A 19,082-nucleotide genomic window follows, 5' to 3' on the forward strand; every position below is an offset into this window, starting at 1 on the left:
TGCAACTCCGCGGGCCAACAACGCGGCGCTCACGTGGCCGCCCCCCTGCGGCCGCCAGCTCTCCTGGATTGGTCTATCTGCCGCCCTGGCTCTGAGCTCTGAGCGGGTGACAGACACCGGGTCTTTGGCTCCTGGCCGGCGGAGTACACCCTGTTGAGACCTAAGGCCTAGGGGGCGCGCTCCCAGCGGGTAATTCGAAAACGGAGGGCCCGCGCCGTCCCTCTCCCACCGCGCCTCCGCGTCCTCATCTGTTGCTGGTCTAGTTTCCAGTGTTGGGGTCTTTTCCAAGATCACTGGTAATCCAAGCCCACTGAGCCCGTTGCTTGTTTGTATGAGTCTGTATGCATAGCCTGAAAATATATTTTTTAAATCAAACTTGTTTTGTTTTTTTGCGATTTCTGTTTTGTGCAACCTTGGGTGCTGATGACAGTGGTAACTATTTGTGTAATTGTTCAGTATCACCTCAAGACATTCTTTTCATACTTCATATGTTGCTGTATTTCTAATTTTTTTCCCAGACAGGGCCTGTGTCAAGCTCTTCCTGCCTCAGCCTCCCGGTAGCAGTAGGGGGGACTAGTGGGATGTGCCAGTATCCCCTGGCTTTTAGAGTGGGTTGGAATGTAAATGGCCTCCCATGCGGCCTCAGCCTGCCAAGTAGCAGCGTCAAAAGGTCAAGTTGTAGCAACTGGGCCTGTAATTCCACCTCTTAACACGAAGCCTGGCACATAGTAGGTGCTTAATAAATAACCTGTGGACTTGGTGACTTGAAAATCATGGCGGTGGGGTGGGCTGGCAGGTGGCTTGGTGGTTGAGGTGCTTGCCAGGCTTCCACATGGCCGACCATGGTTTGAGCGACCCTGCCCTGGCAGCTTGTTCTCTCACTTTCTCTCTCTCTTGCTCCTTCTCTTGTCTTTCAAATTTAAAATAATGATGATAATAATAATAACAAAATTAAATAAATATTTTAAAACAAGAAATAAAAGAAAAATCATGCCAGGCATGTGTTGTGCCCAAAATCCCTGGAGGAGAATGAAGGAGAAGGGATTGCAGCACCGCCAACCCTGAAAGCTCTTTCTGGTGAGCACATACTCCCGATGGCAAAAGCCTTAAGAAAGAAAAAAATCACGTGTGTGTGTGTGTGTGTGTGTGTGTGTGTGTATAAAGAAGAAATAAAACTAATGGTAATACATAATAATCCTTTGGGTATTACATGATTCCAGATACTTTTTCTTTTTAAAAAAATTGTTATAGGGTAGGGCTGGCAGGTGGCGTAGTGATTAAGGGAGCTGGATTCCCACATAGCAGACCACAGTTCGGGGCCTGGACCTGGTGTCTTGCTTTCTCACTTTCCCTTTCTCTTTCTCTGTCTCTCTTTGGTCAAATTAAAAAATAATAATAACAAATGGAATTAAATGGGTAAATAAGGGACCAGCTGTTGGAGTAATGGCTATGTCGCTGGACTCCCATGTAGTCAACCACAGTTTGAATCCCGGACCCGGTGGCTTAAACTTAGACCAGGTGTGTGTGCGTGTGTACCTAAAATGCCGAGAGGAGAATGGAGGAGAAAGGATTGCCCAGACCCAGTGACTTAAATTCACACCAGGCACATGTGCCCAAGATCCTGAGAGGAGAATGGAGAAGGGATTGCGGTGCGGCCATTCCCCCTGGGGCATGATTTCTTATTTTTTGTCTCTCTGTTTCTCTCTGTCTGTCTGGTGAGCGCACACACCCATAGCAAAAACCTCTCCTCCCTCCCTCCCCAAAATTAATAAATAAATCTTTTAATTTTGTTATAGAGCATGTGCACTAGCCAGATAGAGACTGAAAGCGAGACAGAAAGTGAGAAACCATGGGGAAGGGGGTGTTGCAATCCCTTCTCCATTCTCCTCTTGGGAGTTTGGGCACACACACACACACATGCCCCCTGCATGCACCTGCCCCATGTGTGTTTCTCAAACCCCCTGTCCAGGACTCCAACTGCACAGTCGGTCATTTGGGATCCAGCCACCAGAACCACCACACCATTAGCTGGTCCCTAAATACTTTCCTGGAGAACTTTTAGAAATTTCATAAATTTTGGGGACCAGCAGTTAGCGTAATGGCTATGTCGCTGAACTCCCATGGAGTTGACCACAGTTCGCATCCCAGACCCGGTGGCTTAAAACTCAAGCCGGGTGCGTTTGCGTGCGTGCCCAAGATCCCGAGAGGAGAATGGAGGAGAAGGGACTGCGGCGTGACCATCCCCTCTGGGGAGTGATTTCTCGCTTTCTGTCTCTATGTCTCTCTCTGTCTGTCTGGCAAGCGCACGCACCCAATAGCAAAAAAAAAGAAAAAAAAGAAAAAAAAGCCTCTCCAAAGAAATTTCATAAATTTTGTTTTAGATTTAACATTTAGTGATAGATGCATCTTATTCCATCTCCACACCAACCTTATGAGGTAAGTAGTAATATTAATCTAATTCACAAATCACAGAGCTGAGGCTTACAGGGAGGATGACGTGCCAAGGTGACACAGCTAGGACAGGACTGAGCTCGTACTAACCCCAGCCTTGTCTAATGTCAACTTCATACTCTCCAAGGGACATATGTATATTCCCTCTTATTTATAACCCTCTTGATGCTTCAAGGTTTGAGGCCATAAAAATTCAGAATCCCTTGGGAGAGCTAGGCCTTGCAGTTGCTGTACGCTGAGTTGGGAATAGGTTCAGATTGATGAGGTTGGAGAGGGGAATGGCACACAGGCAGATTCTCCCAATGGTGGAGAAGTGAAAAAGAAGAAATGGAGCCAGCCTGTGGCTGGTCAAGGAAGCTGGATCCCACATGGCTGACCACAAGGTGCAGTTCAAGTCCCAGACCCAATGGCTTGAAGAGCAAGCCTGGCATTTGTGCCTGTGTGCCTGAAACCCCAAAAGGAGGGAGAGATGAAAGAGAAGGGTTTGTAGTGACCATTCCCCGTGTGGAGGGCCAGCTGCTTTCTCTTTCACACTCTCTGTCTCCTCTGGTGAGTGCACATGCCTCTGGTAAATTATTTTTTAAAAAGGAAGGAGGCGGGGGAACCAGCAGTTAGCGTAATGGCTATGTCGCTGGACTCCCATGTAGTCGACCGCGGTTCGTGTCCCGGACCCTGTGGCTTAAAACTCACGCCGGGCGCGTGTGCGTGCGTGCCCAAGATCCCGAGAGGAGAATGGAGGAGAAGGGATTGCGGCGTGACCATCCCCCCTGGGGGGTGATTTCTTGCTTTCTGTCTCTATGTCTCTCTCTGTCTGTCTGGCGAGCGCATGCGCCCTACAGTGAAAATCTCTCCAAAAAAAAAAGGAAGGAGGAGGAAGAGGAGAAGAAAGAAGAAGAAATGGGGCCTAAGGCCCACCACTGAGTGTTTTACCCTTTGGTTTCTGTGCTGCAAGTTTTGGAAAATACAAAATCTAGGGAACCAGCAGTTAGCGTAATGGCTATGTCGCTGGACTCCCACGTAGTCGACCGCGGTTCACGTCCCGGACCCAGTGGCTTAAAACTAACGCTGGGCATGTGTGCGTGCGTGCCCAAGATCCCAAGAGGAGAATGGAGGAGAAGGGATTGCAGCGTGGCCACCCACCCGGGGGGTGATTTCTCGCTTTCTGTCTCTCTGTCTCTGTCTGGCTGGCTGGCAAGCACACGCACCCTATAGCAAAAACCTTTCAAAGAAAGAAAGAAAGAAATATCCCTCTCACTGCCCACAAGGAGTAGGACTATCTCTCCTTTTCCCTCCACCAGAGTAATCCATAGGACTCAGTAACCCACAGAATACAAAAGACAGCATCAACATCAAGAAAGTGAAAAGACAACCCAGAGTCTGGGAGGAAATATTCCCAGTCATATATCTGATAGGAGATTTGTATGGACTTCTACAATGTAATAATGAAAAGATAGGGGCCAGGTGGTGGCACAGTGGTAATGCAACTGGTCTCAAGTGAGAAAGGTCCTGGGACCTCTCTGAGCACACCTCGTGTGCACACCCATGTCCATGATCCATGCTGGCTGAGGCTCGGGGGTGGATCACAGCATGGAGATCCTGTTGGGGTGCTTGCTTCTCTCTCTCATGAAATAAAAAATAAACTTAAAAAAAAGAAAAAATAAATTTAAAAATAGGCAAAGTGGGCTAGCTCTATGACTTAGTAATTAAGACAGCCAGATCCCTCATGGCCAACTACATGGTTTGAGTCTCAGACCTGGCGGCTTGAGAAACACACCAGGTAGGTGTGCATACATGGCCACAATTCTGAAAGGAGAGGGAAATGGAGAAGGGATTTCATTGTGGCCATGCCCTGTGGTGTATGCTTTCTCCTCTCCCTCTCCTCTCTCTCTGTCTTTCTCTGACAAGTGCGTACACCCTCCAGCAAAAAAAAAAAGGGGGGAGGGGCAGAAGATTTGAATAATATTTATTCAAAGAAGATATACAAATGGCCAATAGGATTTGAAAAGATGCTCAGTGCAAATCAAAACCACACCCATTAGGATGGTTATGATTAGAAATTCAAATAATATCAAGTGTTGGCAAGAATGTGGAGAAATTGGAACCCTCATACATTTGTGACAGGAAAGGAAAATGGCAAACAGTTGGCAGTTCTTCAAAAAATTAAACATGAGGGACCAGTGATGACATAGTGTTTATGCCGCTGTACTCCCATGTAGGTAGACCGCGGTTCAAATCCTGGACCCAGCATCTTAAAACTAGATGCTCAGTGCAAATCAAAACCACACCCATTAGGATGGTTATGATTAGAAATTCAAATAATATCAAGTGTTGGCAAGAATGTGGAGAAATTGGAACCCTCATACATTTGTGACAGGAAAAGAAAATGGCAAACAGTTGGCAGTTCTTCAAAAAATTAAACATGAGGGACCAGCGATGACATAGTGTTTACGCCGCTGTACTCCCATGTAGGTAGACCGCAGTTCAAGTCCTGGACCCAGCATCTTAAAACTCAACGCTGGACTCATCTGTGTACGTGCTCAAGATCCCGAGAGGAGAACGGAAGACAAGTGGTTGTGGCATGGCCATGTCCCTGGGGGGCGATTTCTCGCTTTGTCTCTCCAGCAAGTACACACGCCCTATAGCAATAATCTCTATCTAAAAATAATAATAATAATAATAAAACATGGAGTTACTGCATGACCCAGCAATTCCACTCATAGGTATATACCCAAGGGAAATGAAAACAAATGTCCACGTAAAACCTTGTACAGGAATATTTACTACTCATAATAACCCAAAAGTGAAAATAGCTGAAATGGCACAATTGATAAACGAAAAAGTGTGGTACAGCCATAGAATGGAGTATTATTTTGCAATAGAAAGGAATGAAGTACTGATACAGACTCCAGCACAAATGAATCTTGAAAACTCTGCTAAGTTACAGAAGCCAAATGCAGAAGACAACATATTTGATGATCTCATATATCTGGAATCCCCAGAATAAGGAAATCCACAGAGACAGAAAGTGTCTTTAGGGGCCAGAAGTTGGCACGGTGAGGAAGGCACTGGCCTCCCGCATGATTGACTGTGGTTCAAATCCTGCACCTGGTGGCTTGCTTCCTCACTTCCTCTCTCTGGTGAACACACATGCCCTATAGCAAATTAATAATAAATTAAATTAAATTATTTTTTCCCCTAAACTATCTTTAGTGGTTGTCAGGAGCTGGAAAGAGCTTGGAGGTCTTGTGGGGGATAGGTGACTATTAACAGGTACGGGTTTTCTTTGTCAGAATGATGCAAAAAATTCTAAAATTGGGACCAGCAGTTAGCATAATGGCTATGTCACTGAATTCCCATGTAGTCGACTGTGGTTCGAGTCCTGGACCCGGTGGCTTAAACTCACGCTGGGCGTGTGTGCACGCATGCCCAAAATCCCCAGAGGAGAATGGAGGAGAAGGGATTGCAGCATCGCCATCCCCCCTGGAGGGTGATTTCTCGCTTTCTGTCTCTCTGTCTGGGGAGCATATGTGCCCATAGCCAAAACCTCTCAAAAAAAAAAAATTCTAAAATAGATTGCAGTGACTGCACAACTCTGGGAATATATTCTATGCCACTGAATTGTACACTGTAGATGGGTGAATTGTGTGGTATGTGAATTACATTGCAATGAAGCTGTTACCAAAAAAAAAAAAAAAAACAACTCAGTGTGTCTCACCAGGGAGCCTCGGAGGAGCCCCAGGGTACACAGCAGAAGCAAGATCACAGGGATTACTCTCACACCCTCTGGCTCAGTCACAGACACCTGGCTGTTCCCAGCATCAAGGAGGTGGGTGTGACCCTCCCCCAGGCTCAGGCCGGGTTGCAGAGTGGCCACAGGGAGAAGATAATTCCTCCCTGTCCACCGAGGGGGATTTGGTTGTTAAGTTTCGTGTAAAGTTTTCTTGTTTGTTTGTTTTGATGGAGGGTACGCTTGCTTGCCAGGAGAGTGAGAGAGAGAGAAGGAAAGTGAGAAAACACCTCTTCCCCCATGGGGGATGGCTTCACTGCAGTCTCTCTTCTCTATTTCTCCTTCGGGGATTTTGAGAGCCTGCGCATGAACACACACACACACACACGTCCAACATATTTTTCAAGCTTCTGGTCTGGGACTCAAACCAAGCCATCAGCATGTGGATCCAGTCACCTTTACTACCATGCCACTGGCTGGCCCATGACATTATTGACTTACTTCTTTCATGAGAGACACAGAGACAGAGAAAGAGAGAGAGGAAAGAGTCCGCCAACACCACAATCCATCTCAGCCTTCAGCCAGACCCAGACCACGGGCACATGTATGCCCAGTGCACCCAGGGAGGTCGCAGAGCTAAACCAGGAGCCTTCCTGTGCAGGCTGCCTTGCAGAGCAGCGTTTTATGACTGTACCACCACGTGTCCTGGCATGGTTGTTTTTGAGCAGCGGCAATGACAAGTCCTCCTTGGCTCAGAAGGTCCTGGACCTGCTGGGCATGACAGATGCCCATCACAAAGTAATGACTTAGGGTTGAGGTGATGGCTCTCCCAATTACGCTGGTTCAATCATCACACGTTGTAATTCTGTACAAGAAAAATCACATTGTACCCCTGCAGATACATAAAAATTATATATCAATTAAAAATAAATTTTAAAAGGTTTTGGGGGCCGGCAGGTGGCATGGTGGCTAAGGGCACTGGCCAACCATGGCTTGAGTCCTGGACCTGGTAGCTTGCATTCTCAGTTTCCATCTCTCTCGCTCTCTCTCATTCTGTATCTCCCTGGTCAAATTAAAATAAATAAATAAAATGAAATGAAATATTTTAAATTTTTTTGAAAGGTTTTTTAAAAAAGAAATGGGGACAGCAGGTGACATGGTGGTTGGGGCGCTGGACTCCTACATGGCTTACTGTGGTTTGAGTCCTGGACCTGGAGACTTGCTTTCTCTTTCTCTCTCTGTCTCTCTCTGGTCAAATTAAAGAAATAATTAATAAAATTTTAAAAATTCTAGAAAGAAAAGAAATGGCCCATCAGAGAGTCATCCAAATGCCCTCTTCTCCCACCCCCATAGCTACAGAAAGACTTGCAAAAGCCAAGAAATGACCACTCTGCATTCTTCTAGAGAGACTTCCTTCCCTCCCCTGTGCAAGGCGAACTCAGGATAAGGATGGGGCTTGTCAGGGCCTCTCTTTCCATGGCCCGCATATTTGCGTAGGAAAGATCTGGAAGGATGCACACTGCCCAGCTGTTTTACTGTGTTTTCTTTTGAGCTGTGGGGTTTGCTGGTGAACGGGGGCAGTGGGAAGGGAGAGAATTTCCCTTTTAACCTTATACCTGTGATTTGACATTTTAAAACATTTACAATGAACACATATCACATGACCTCTCAAATGAAAAAACAACAACCGTTTTCTTTTTACCGAAGTATGGACAATTTAAATGGGTTGAGAAATGGTGATTTCTCATTCTTATTTGTGCTGTTTTTTCTTTGCTCAAGTTTCAACAGGGAGCATGTATTACTTTTGCAGAAGTTATTTTTAAATGTTACTTAAAAAAAAAAGAAAAAAAGAAAACCAAACAGAGCCCCGTTGCCCCGGTTTCTGTGGCTTCCCCACCCTAGCTGGCTGTGGCCGGGACTTTGCATACGAGCTGGTCCTGTGGCGTCTCCTTGGAAGGCAGAAATCACAGACAAGCTGAATCAGCAGGCCCACAGGCAGGCAGCCAGAGTCTGAGCCGGATCAGAAGTGCTGGGTGGAGCCCATGAACTGATGGCCTGGCCTCCGCTGGGGTTTTGTTGGGAAAGCGCCTGTGACATGAGGGCTCTGAGCAGCTCCAGAAACAGCTCCCCTTCCCCTGAGGAAGCTGGCTTTCTGCCTGATCTCACCTGGTAGGTGCGGGGTAAATGCTGACTTGAATTACATTCTCAGAGAGACTGTTTAGGGGCGGGGTGCTGCTAGCTAAAGGTTCAACCTCTGGAGAAAGCTTCCAGTAATCGCTGGAGACTACCTAAAGAGAACGCTAGCTCTGTCCTATGGCCGTAGGGGTGGGCTTCCAGAAGGGCAGACTACAGCCCAGCCAGGTCCAGAAGGAGTTTTGTGAGCACTTAGACTGGGCAGCTCTAGCCAGAAGCACTTCTCTGAGTCTAGATGCAAGTGGCAAGGTGGAGCGGCAAAAATGCAAAACAATTTTTTTAAGGAACATCCTTGCACCAGCACTCCCTGAGGATGTAGCACAGGGTGAACAAGACATCCTCACTGGCCCTTCTGGAGCTGACATTCTAGCAGGGCCCAGTAGCATCCTGGCAGCCAGACCCAGACCACGGGCACATGTATGCCCAGTGCACCCAGGGAGGTCGCAGAGCTAAACCAGGAGCCTTCCTGTGCAGGCTGCCTTGCAGAGCAGCGTTTTATGACTGTACCACCACGTGTCCTGGCATGGTTGTTTTTGAGCAGCGGGAGTGACAAGCCCTCCTTGGCTCAGAAGGTCCTGGACCTGCTGGGCATGACAGATGCCCATCACAAAGTAATGACTTAGGGTTGAGGTGATGGCTCTCCCAATTACGCTGGTTCAATCATCACACGTTGTAATTCTGTACAAGAAAAATCACATTGTACCCCTGCAGATACATAAAAATTATATATCAATTAAAAATAAATTTTAAAAGGTTTTGGGGGCCGGCAGGTGGCATGGTGGCTAAGGGCACTGGCCAACCATGGCTTGAGTCCTGGACCTGGTAGCTTGCGTTCTCAGTTTCCATCTCTCTAGCTCTCTCTCATTCTGTATCTCCCTGGTCAAATTAAAATAAATAAATAAAATGAAATGAAATATTTTAAATTTTTTTGAAAGGTTTTTTAAAAAAGAAATGGGGACAGCAGGTGACATGGTGGTTGGGGCGCTGGACTCCTACATGGCTTACTGTGGTTTGAGTCCTGGACCTGGAGACTTGCTTTCTCTTTCTCTCTCTGTCTCTCTCTGGTCAAATTAAAGAAATAATTAATAAAATTTTAAAAATTCTAGAAAGAAAAGAAATGGCCCATCAGAGAGTCATCCAAATGCCCTCTTCTCCCACCCCCATAGCTACAGAAAGACTTGCAAAAGCCAAGAAATGACCACTCTGCATTCTTCTAGAGAGACTTCCTTCCCTCCCCTGTGCAAGGCGAACTCAGGATAAGGATGGGGCTTGTCAGGGCCTCTCTTTCCATGGCCCGCATATTTGCGTAGGAAAGATCTGGAAGGATGCACACTGCCCAGCTGTTTTACTGTGTTTTCTTTTGAGCTGTGGGGTTTGCTGGTGAACGGGGGCAGTGGGAAGGGAGAGAATTTCCCTTTTAACCTTATACCTGTGATTTGACATTTTAAAACATTTACAATGAACACATATCACATGACCTCTCAAATGAAAAAACAACAACCGTTTTCTTTTTACCGAAGTATGGACAATTTAAATGGGTTGAGAAATGGTGATTTCTCATTCTTATTTGTGCTGTTTTTTCTTTGCTCAAGTTTCAACAGGGAGCATGTATTACTTTTGCAGAAGTTATTTTTAAATGTTACTTAAAAAAAAAAGAAAAAAAGAAAACCAAACAGAGCCCCGTTGCCCCGGTTTCTGTGGCTTCCCCACCCTAGCTGGCTGTGGCCGGGACTTTGCATACGAGCTGGTCCTGTGGCGTCTCCTTGGAAGGCAGAAATCACAGACAAGCTGAATCAGCAGGCCCACAGGCAGGCAGCCAGAGTCTGAGCCGGATCAGAAGTGCTGGGTGGAGCCCATGAACTGATGGCCTGGCCTCCGCTGGGGTTTTGTTGGGAAAGCGCCTGTGACATGAGGGCTCTGAGCAGCTCCAGAAACAGCTCCCCTTCCCCTGAGGAAGCTGGCTTTCTGCCTGATCTCACCTGGTAGGTGCGGGGTAAATGCTGACTTGAATTACATTCTCAGAGAGACTGTTTAGGGGCTGGGTGCTGCTAGCTAAAGGTTCAACCTCTGGAGAAAGCTTCCAGTAATCGCTGGAGACTACCTAAAGAGAACGCTAGCTCTGTCCTATGGCCGTAGGGGTGGGCTTCCAGAAGGGCAGACTACAGCCCAGCCAGGTCCAGAAGGAGTTTTGTGAGCACTTAGACTGGGCAGCTCTAGCCAGAAGCACTTCTCTGAGTCTAGATGCAAGTGGCAAGGTGGAGCGGCAAAAATGCAAAACAATTTTTTTAAGGAACATCCTTGCACCAGCACTCCCTGAGGATGTAGCACAGGGTGAACAAGACATCCTCACTGGCCCTTCTGGAGCTGACATTCTAGCAGGGCCCAGTAGCATCCTGGGAGGCCCGTAAGTGTTGCCTGTTCTGTTGCACAGGGGAGAGATGTGTGTGTAACACCACCAAGAGCCCACCATCCTTGTAAGAACTCTTGTGGTAAAAGCCTTGAGATACTGGGAGAGAACCCAAGTCCCCGGAGTCACCACCATCACCCTTTCATGATGCACCAGAGATCTAAACACCTGCCACGTGTCACCATACCTGATCTTTGTCTGCTTCATTCTCTGATGTGGCCGGAACAGTAACTGACACGCTGTAGGTGCACAAGAAATACCTGTAGAATGAGACTGGAGATTGCCCGGAGCATGCCAGGTGCGCATGCCCATAATCCAGGGCCGCTGAGGCTGGACATGGCTTGTGATATCACAACCCTGTAGGGGTGCCTGTGTCTGTCTGTCTGTCTGTCCATCTCACTAATGGAAGACATAAATAAATAAACATTTTAAAAAGAGAGAAAAAGTTGGGTCAGCCAGTGGCATGGTGGTTAAGGTGGCTGGATTCCCACATGACTGAATGCACAGTTTAAATCTCAGACCCAGAAACTTGAGGAACATGCCAGGCATGTGTACAAGCGAGTGTGGCCAAAATCCTGAGAGAGAATGGAGGAGAAAGGATTGAGGCATAGCCATCCGCCCCAGCAGAGGGGTGGTTCTCACTTTCCCTCTCTTTTTCTCTCTGGGGAGCACATGTGTCCTATAGCAAATTAAAAAGAAAAAAAAAACTGTATTTGCAGTATGAATGAATTGAATCTTCACAGCCAATCCTGTGAGGTTCTTTCAACCACACCATTACAGGGACGAACAACTGAGGCCCAGAGAAAAGTCCCAGAGCAGGGGAAAGCCCACACTGCAATTCCTGAGCCCATGGGCTTACCCACTGTATTATTAGTAGTTTCCTTTTGCTTCTGTAACAAATGACCACACATTCAACGGTTTCAAACAACATAGCCTTGGGCTGGTTCCGTGGCCTGGTGGTTAAGGGAGCTGGGCCTCACATAGGCTATGGTGTAGTTTAAGACCCCCAACCCAGTGGCTTGAAACACATGCCAGCTGCATGTGTGTGCATGTCCAAAATCCAGAAAGGAGGGAGAGATGGAGAAGGGATTACAGTGTGGCCAGTCCTCATGGGGGGATGCTTTACTCTCTCCTGACAAGCACCAGGCCCTCTATTAAAAAAATCAAAATGGGAGCTGGCAGATGGCATGGTAGTTCAGGATGCTGGATTCTCACATGGCTGACCTCGGTTCGAGTCTTGGAGTTGGTGGCTTGTTTTCTCACTTTCCCTCTCTCACTCTGTCCCTCTCTGGTCAGAGTAAATAAATAAAGGTAAATAAATTAATCCTTTTTAAAAAATGAACTGTATAAACTATTGCCTTACCATGTAGGAGGCCGGAGGTCCTAAAACGTGTCAGACACCTGCGTTCCTTTTCCGAAGTTCTAGAGGAGAAAGCGCTTCTTTACGTTTCCCAGGAACTGCGGCGTTCCTTGGTTATGGCTGCATCACTCATCTCTGTTTCCATTCTCACATCTTTCTCCACTTCCTGCCTCTCTCAAGGACCCTTGTGATGAAGACCACCTGGATGATCTCCCCATCTGAAGATCTTTAGTTTAATCAGCTCTCCAAAATCCTTTTTACCACAGAAGGTAATATATAAATTCTTGTGATTTGGAGGTGGACATCTTTGGGGACTGTTACTCAGTCACCCACATACCTGATTGTCTTGTTTCACAACCCTGGAGTTTTGTATGCTACCTTTCTTAAACATGTAAGGAAATGGATGACCCTATATGAATGTCCACTTAGGAAACAGTGGACTCAAAGGAGTTAAAACCCCCATGAAAGGAGATATGGAAATAGAACTTGGGGCTATTCAAGAGACTTGAATTTCATCTTTAGTGATCATTTCCTTTTTTAATTTTTAAAAATTTGAAGCCAACAAGCCTAAGGTTAATTAATTCTGAATGGCAAGAAACGGAGTTTGCTGTGTTGTGCTCCATACTTACTGCATTTTTCTTAAAGACACTTTCGTAGTCTGCACAGAACAGGTGTTGGGAGGCCGGGGAACGCTGTCTCTGGGTGAGCCAGCTTGTCTCTACAAGACAAGCACGTAGCCGCTGTTTCCTGTTCTGTACTAGTTATGACCGAGGGAGCCCACTCATGCCAACGACCTGTAAAGACGTCCAATGATTAAGCTCCCTGGATCTGTAATTCTTACATCGCGTGGGTAGGGTCAGGTCACGGGGCCCTCTACGGCTTCAGAAGACACTTGAGAAGTAGAGTCCTCAGGATGGGAACCTAGCTGGGTTCAGGGCAAACTGGAGTTCCCTGCCGGACACCAAGCCCAGTCGGGAGGAAAGGACAGTGCGGCACTGCCCCCAGGTGGCCGTAAGCAGCAACACGGCCATGGAAAATGCAAAAGTCAAATCAAACACGCATGCGAGGATTAAATATTAAGGTTTAACCTTTAGGAATTCTTTCCTTTGTAGTGTGCATTCCCACTGCATTTATTGCTGTTGGTTACGAGAGCACAGCGATTCCAAGGTCCTGACCAACAACAGGGCTAGATGTGAAGCTAGCGATACCAAGCTGATATTGAGCATGCGCAAACCTGTGGGGCGGAGCTAGTCGAACGCGAGACGCCTGCGTCATGAAACTAATATAGTCTGAATGGAAGCTCTTTAGGCGGGAGGTAGCGTGGCCGAGTGGTCTAAGGCGCTGGATTTAGGCTCCAGTCATTTCGATGGCGTGGGTTCGAATCCCACCGCTGCCATACCCGCGGGGTCTTTTTTAATCCCTTCACGTAGTCTCTGGCTTTTTTTTTTTTTCCTACTCCTTTTTTCTGCTTGTTGTTGTTTTCCTTTCTGATGTACTTTGTTGTTATAATTTTTTTTTTAATTTAAGAAAGAAAGAGAAAAGGAAGAAATTGCAGCACACACCCTCTTTCTACAGCTAGTATACAAACTTCTTTTTGTTCTCTTGAAATGAAACAAAAAACTGCCTATTTCCAGGGGGAAGCATCTTGGACACCTTGCAAAGTTCCCAACAGGCTGCTTGAGTTCTTAATTTAAGGTTTCCAGGCTTGGGCCACAAGGAGTGGAGTCTCTTTACTTCCAAAGAACACGGGTTGGAAACCAGCAGTTAGTGTAATGGCTATGTCGCTGCACTCCCACGTAGTCGACTGCGGGTCCCGTCCCGGACCCCGTGGCTTAAAACTCACGCCGGGCACGTGTGCGTGTGTGCCCCAGATCCCAAGAGGAGAATGGAGGAGAAGGGATTGCGGCGTGACCATCCCCCCTGGGGGGTGATTTCTCGCTTTCTGTCTCTATGTCTCTCTCTGTCTGGCAAGCGCATGTGCCCTATAGCGAAAACCTCTCAAAAAAAAAAAAAAAAAGGAGAACACGGGTTATGGGGAGTGATTGTAATCATTATGTCGGTAACAGAGGGTCCTTTCTTGGCCCACTCTGTGTTTTTCTAAGGATTCCGGCCGACTCCAAGAACCTCTGTGGGTAGAAAGGGAATCAGGAGGTGCTGTGGAGGGACTGGGGTATAAGGATGAGACCCATGCGGGTGTCCATCTTGAGGCCTCAACTTCCTTGATTCACCTCCTGCTCAGTCTTCAGGCTTGGTTTAGGGGCCCTCTTTTATTTATTCATTCAAGCACTATTTATAAAGGGCCTACTATGTGCCAGAACCCCAGCTAGAACTGAGGCTACACTAATAGTGGACAATGCAGAAGTGCTCGTGAGTCCACAGAATTTACAGCAATTGCAATCACATTCATTGCACCTGTGAAGAGCACTGACCACGAAGTGTGTTAACCTGGTCCAGGGGAAATGACGAAGTGACATTAACTGGGGCCTGAAATTGAGAGACTAGCCAAGTGAAGGTGGAAAGGGGTTTTTCCAAGAAGAGACAATGAGAGCCTTGTAAGTCTGAGATGCTGTGGAGGTGATGCAGGACAGTGGGACAGAGTAGAAGTGGATGAATGGCAAGACATGAGGCTGAAGTGGTTGGCAGAGGGCCATGCATGACATGGAAGGCTTTGAGTTTGACCCAGAGGGCAATGGGAGACCACTGAGGGTTTTATTTTATTATTGTTGTGTTTTTTTGGAGAGGTTTTTGCTGTAGGGCTCGTGTGCTTACCAGAACGACAGAGAGAGACAGAGAGATAGAACGCAAGAAATCACCCCCCAAGGGGGATGGCCACGCAGCAATCCCTTCTCCTCCATTCTCCTCTTGGGATCTTGGGCACATACGCACACACACCTGGCATGAGTTTAAGCCACTGGGTCCGGGACTTGAACCGCAGTCGACTACATGGGAGTCCAGTGACATAGCTATTACACCATATGCTGGCCCCAAGACCACTGAAGGGTTTTAATAAACCGTAGAGTGGCAGATTCCAGTCTGGGACTTAGCTGCAGGTACAGGAGGTCCCATCCAAAGCCTACAGATGTTGGCTAGGCGAAAGAACAGTAGTTTGTACCGTGGTGGTGACAGTGTGTGAGACAAAAGGGGTGGGTCATAGAGACATTCTGGAGGTGAATCTGACAGAACTCATACAGATGACTGTATCATGAAGAGGCACAAGTCAACAATGATGGCCAGGTTTTGGTCTTGGGCCACCAGCTGGCTGGTGATGCCTCTCCTCTCTCCCTGAGTCCCCCTGGAGGGGACTCAGGATGGTCAGGATGGATGAAGAGCAGGTTATGGTAAAGAGGATGAGTTCCGTTTGATTGACTTTGACTATGAGATGTTTTTGGGAAAGGGGTTGACATAGAAGTCTAGAGGTTAAGAGAGAACTCTGAGCAAACGACACAGAGGAGGCTCCAGAGGGAACCACCAGTTAGTGTAATGGCTATGTTGCTGGACTCCCATGTAGTCGACCGCGGTTCGCGTCCCAGCCCCGGTAGCTTAGAACTCACGCCGGGCATGTGTGCGTGCGTGCCCAAGATCCCGAGAGGAGAATGGAGGAGAAGGGATTGCGGTGTGACCATCCCCCCTGGGGGGGGGTGATTTCTCGCTTTCTGTCTCCATGTCTCTCTCTGTCTGTCTGGTGAGCGCACGCGCCCTATAGCAAAAACCTCTCCAAAAAAAAAAAAAAAGAATGGATGAACTCAGCTGGAGAGAGCTCACCAGCGAGGGAGAAGAGGTTCTAGGACAAAGTCCTGAGGAACATAATCTTAAAGGGTGAGCAGTGGAAGAGGAGCCAGGGAAGAAGACAAAGCAAGGCTGGCCAGAGACATATGTGGAAGACAGGTGTAGGCTCACAGAGACCAGGACGAATGTTTTTTAAAGGAAAGAACAACCAGCTATGTTGAATACTGCTGAGAGGCTTGACAAGATACTGAAAAATATGAGGTGGGTCTTCAAGAAGTTAATGAAAAATACATGTTACCAAAAAAAAAAAAAAATGCATGGGGGGGAACCAGCAGGTGGCGTGGTAGTTAAGGCGCTGGACACTCCCACGTGCCACCAGGTCCTGGACCTGGTGGCTTGCTTTCTCACTTTCTCTCTCTCTCTCTCCTTTTGTCAAATTAAAATAAAATAAATGAATAAATAAAATGAAATAATTAAAAAAAATAGATGAATGAGGGACCAGCAGGGGGCGTGGTGGTTAAGGGGCTGGACTGAGGTTTGAGTCCTAGACCTGGTGGCTTCTCTCTCTCTCTCGTCGAACTAAAATAAATAAATAAATAGATGAAGTTAAATAAATAATTTTTTACAAGAGAAAAAAAATGCATGGATTTCTTTTTTTTTAACACCAAAATGTTTCAATTCCACTTTCCATAAACTTTTTGAAGTCCCTTGTATCCACTGGGTTTATGGTTTATGGACAAGGTCATTGAGGACTTTGATTAAAGCCATTTGGGGAACCAGAGACCTTGTAGTTAAGGGAACTCGATCCTACATGACTGACCATGGTTTGAATCCCAGTCTTAACGGCTTGTGAAACTTCCCAGGTGCATGTGCATGGATGGCCTGAATCCCACCAAGATGGAGAAATAGAGAAGGGATTGCAATGTGACCACACACCACTGAGGCATGTTCCCTTCGCTCCCCATACACAAGCACCCTCTGGCAATTAAATAAAACCCACTTTGGGGGCCAGCAGGTGGCGTGGTGGTAAAGGGCTGGACTCTCACATGGTCAACCATTGTTTGAGTCCCGGAACTGGCGGCTTCCTTTCTCACTTTCTCTCTCTCCCCGTCTCTCTTTGGTCAAATTTAAAAAGTAAATAAATGAAGTTAAAAAAAAAAAAAAAAACACTTTGGAATGGGTTGAGAAGAAACGGAAATGTAAGTATGGGCAGTCATCACAAAATCTGATTTTGAAGAGGAAGGAGCAATAGGAGCAGTAGTGGGAAGAGAAATTGGAAGTTGAGGGTTTTCTTTTCTTTTCTTTTTCAGATTTTTACCATAGGGTACACGTACTCTCTGAAGAGAGACAGAACGAAAGAGAGAAAGCACCTCTCGAGGTGGATGGTCACACTACAATCCCTTCTCTCCCATTTTCCTTTCAGGATTCTGGGCAGGCAAGCACACGTGCCTGGCATGATTTTCCAGCCACAGGGTCCAGGATTTGGACCCTGGAGTCAATCATGTCCAGTGCTTTAACCACCACACCACCTGCTGGCTGAGGGAGGATTTTTTTTTTTTTTTTTTTTTTTTTTGGGCGCGTCTGCTCATCAGAAAGACAGAGACAGAGAGACAGAAAGCGAGAAATCACCCCCCAGGGGGGATGGCCACGCCGCAATCCCTTCTCCTCCATTCTCCTCTCGGGATCTTGGGCATGCATGCACATGTGCCCAGCGTGAGTTTAACCCAGGGGGTCCGTGATTCAAACCGCGGTTGACTACATGGGAGTCCAGCGACATAGCCATTATGCTGGTCCCAAAGGAGGATATTTTTAAGATGAGAGAGATGAGAATACGTAGGATGTCTGGCATTAGGTCTAGGAATAGCTTCAGTACCCATAATGAAAATCCTATGCGGTTGCCTTAGTCCATTCTGATTGGCTGTGCTGTCTTGGGCTGCCTACTGTCTCAACTCTGCTTTCTGTATTTCCTGTCTCCAAGAGAACTAGAACCTCCTCCTACTTGCCCTCTCAGGACCTCACAGGCTGGGTACCTGGGCAGACTCTAAAATCCTCACAGGGATTCAGTTTGTGGGATGGAGAGACCACCCCCTGTTCCACTGGGCAAAGACACTTGGAGGAGGGAAGTTGTTTTTTTTTTTTTTTTTTTTGGTGGTGGCAGGGGCACAATGACCCTTGTGTACAGGGTTTAAACATTTTATTTCCAGAAACTCAGGGAAGAAAGGAGAGAAATGCAGAAAACAAAGATATTTTCCCTCAAGTTTTGGATTTCAGAAGCTGCGTTCTGGCTGAGTGAAACATCTAAAAGATAATTGTGAGCAGTCTGCTTTTCTTGCTTTAAGAGCAGGTTCCTCAGGATTGGGAGAGGGAAGTCAGAGAGGAAAGAGAGTTGAAAGTTCATTTTTGTGAGCGGGAGAGACACACACACAGAGACCAAGCATGCATGCCCAATAGGGTCTTAGCACTGCCACCCACCACCAGCCTCTGCCAGCCCTGGGTACTCAGGGTGGTCCTCCAGTGCAAACTCAGAACCTTCCCGGAGGAGACTAGAGGAGGGAGTGTGGCATAACCATTCCCTCTGAGGGGCTGATTTCTCTTCCTCCCTTCTCTCTCTCTCTCTTATGAATGCATGCACCCTATAGCAAGGAAAAAAAAAGAAAAAAAAAAACAAAAAAAGAATGATAAACCCTATTGTGTAGGTGGCCCTAAGAATTAAGATAATACACATGAAAACCCTTCAATATTGTCAAGCATTACGCAAACATAAAGGGTCATTACTGATCTTTAAAAATTACACATACACACACATGTAATTCACCCTAGCAAAGAGGAGCATACATTTTTTGGTTCCTTTACAAACTGCCTCAGCCGAGCGGGTCACACCTGTGCTGGTCACGCTGGTTCTGATAAGCACACTTGCTCCCCTCTCCCGCTGGCTCATGATGGTTCTCTGCCAGGACCCATGTTTGCCTGGCGTTCTGCCCATGCGTGTTACAGTACATACAGAGATTTATTTACACACCAATGTCTTGGTACCCACATCTGATACCAGGGTGATGGGCAGGCTGTTTCTGTGGAGAGTAGAGATGGATTAAGTTTTATGGCCTTAACAGTTTTTTTTTTTTTTAGAGATTTTTGTTATTGGGCATGTGTGGTCATGGGAGAGATAGAAAGTGAGAAATCACCCCTCCCCCCCAGGGATGGCCACGCCTGAATCCTTT

At 46.9% G+C, this 19,082-nt stretch overlaps 1 non-coding gene across 1 annotated transcript; it reads left to right on the plus strand.

Moving 5' to 3' along the window:
- Window positions 1–13,452: 13,452 nt before the first annotated feature.
- TRNAL-UAG (transfer RNA leucine (anticodon UAG)) lies at window positions 13,453–13,534 on the plus strand. The gene has a single exon. It is a non-coding gene; the product is annotated as a tRNA-Leu (tRNA).
- The last annotated feature ends 5,548 nt before the right edge of the window (window positions 13,535–19,082 follow it).

The sequence above is a fragment of the Tupaia chinensis genome, unplaced genomic scaffold (genome assembly GCF_000334495.1).
Source record: "Tupaia chinensis unplaced genomic scaffold, TupChi_1.0 Scaffold138136_1, whole genome shotgun sequence".
NCBI lineage: Eukaryota > Metazoa > Chordata > Mammalia > Scandentia > Tupaiidae > Tupaia > Tupaia belangeri.